A 1,972-nucleotide genomic window follows, 5' to 3' on the forward strand; every position below is an offset into this window, starting at 1 on the left:
ATTTAATTATTCAATAAAGAAAATATATAATACAATATATATTTATATTACTATATTATTTATCAATGAAAAATCTGTTTTGACAAAAATACAACTATTTTGTTGAAAAGTCGTAATTTTCTTTAAAAATTCTGCTGTTTTGTTTATTTTTTAATAAAAAATTTATCTGTTTTAAGAGAAATTTCATTTTTCTTGAAAAAAATTCAACTATTTGGTTGAAAATTAAATTATTTAGTTAAAAAGTCATACTTTTTGGTTGAACAATCTACTTTTTTTTCAAAACTTAACTATTTCGTAGAAAATCTACCTTTTGTTTAAAATTCATGCTTTGTTATTTTAAAGAGAACTGAAATCCTTTCTGGGTGAAAGTTTAATTATTTTTTTTATTCATCTGTTTTATTACAAATTTCATCTTTTTTGGATAAAAAAGCAAATATTTGGTACAGAATTTTAACTATTTTGTTAAAAATCCATGCTTTTTGGTTGAAAAAAGCGTTTCTTTAAATTGAAAATTTAATTTTTTTCGTAGAAACTTATTTCTTGTTTAAAAATTCAGATTTTGATCGTGAAAGGTCAACTGAAATATTTTTTTCTTTATAAAAAATATTTTATCTGAAAATTTGTCTTTTTAATTTAAAAGCTCATCTTTTTCAGTATAAATATTGCATTTTTCTGCGAAAAAATGCAACTTTTTTTCTTGAAAATTAAACTATTTCCTAAAAAATTTACTTTTTGTTTAAAATTCGCATTTCTGTGTATGCATGTTTTGTTTGAATATTTTATTATATTTTTAATTTATTTCTATTATATATATTATAATAAATAAATATATTTATATTATTATATTATTTATCAATTAAAATCTGTTTATATATAAATACAACTATTTAGTTGAAAATTCAACAATTTTTTTCAAAATTCGTAATTTTTGTGAAAATTTCTGCTGTTATGTTAAAAATTGAACTGTTTCGTAGAATATTTCCTTTTTCTTCAAGATTTAATATTTTAGTTTTGAAAAGAGAACTGAAATCTATTCTAAATGAAAATTGAACTTTTCATTGAAAATTGGTTTATTTTATAATAAAAAATTTATCTGTTTTAAAAGAAATTTCATTATTCTTGAATAAAAATTCAACTGTTTGGTTGACTATTAAATTATTTAAATAAAATTTATACTTTTCAGCTGAACATTAAACTGTTTTTTTTGAAAATCTAACTTTTTCGTAGAAAATGTACATTTTAGTTAAAACGTATGTTTTGTTGTTTTAAAGAGGATTGAAATCTTTTTTGGGTGAAAGTTCAATTTTTTAGAAAAAAATGTTTATTTTTTATGAATAATTAATCTGTTCTAGTACAAATTTCAGCTTTCTTGGATGAAAATGCAACTATTTATTTGAGAATTTAATTATTTTGTTAAAAATCTATGCTTTTCGGTTGAAAAAAGCGTTTTTTTATAAATTGAAAATTCAATTTTTTCGTAGAAACTTATTTCTTGTTTAAAATATGATTTTCATCGTGAAAAGCCGACTGAAATCTTTTTTAATAGAAAATTCAACTATTTTTTTTAAATTTATATTTCGATTTAAAAATTCATCTTTTTCAGTATAAATATTCCATGTTTGTGGGAAAAAATGTAAATGGTTTGTTCAAAATTAAACTATTTCCTAGAAAATTTGCTTTTTGTTTAAAAGTCGCATTTTGTTTTGAAAAGTCTATCAACATTTTTTTAGATAAAAATACAATTATTTTGTTGAAAATTCAACAATTTTCTTGAAAAGTCGTAATTTTTGTAAAAAAATCTGCTGTTTTGTTAAAAATTTAACTATTGCGTAGAATATTTGCTTTTTGTTTAAAATTTAATGTTTTAGTGTTGAAAAGAGAACAAAAAATCCATTCTAGATGAAAATTTAACTTTTCTTTGAACATTGGTTTATTTTTTAAATCAAAAATTTATCTGTTTCAAGAGAAATTT

General features: G+C 19.5%; 1 protein-coding gene across 1 annotated transcript in view; it reads left to right on the forward strand.

The window, feature by feature from the left end:
• LOC117172520 (vacuolar protein sorting-associated protein 54) overlaps positions 1-1,972 on the forward strand; it is a 78,446-nt gene that overhangs the window by 46,982 nt on the left and 29,492 nt on the right. The window lies entirely within an intron of this gene.

The sequence above is a fragment of the Belonocnema kinseyi genome, chromosome 1, assembly GCF_010883055.1.
Source record: "Belonocnema kinseyi isolate 2016_QV_RU_SX_M_011 chromosome 1, B_treatae_v1, whole genome shotgun sequence".
NCBI classification, from domain to species: Eukaryota; Metazoa; Arthropoda; class Insecta; order Hymenoptera; family Cynipidae; genus Belonocnema; species Belonocnema kinseyi.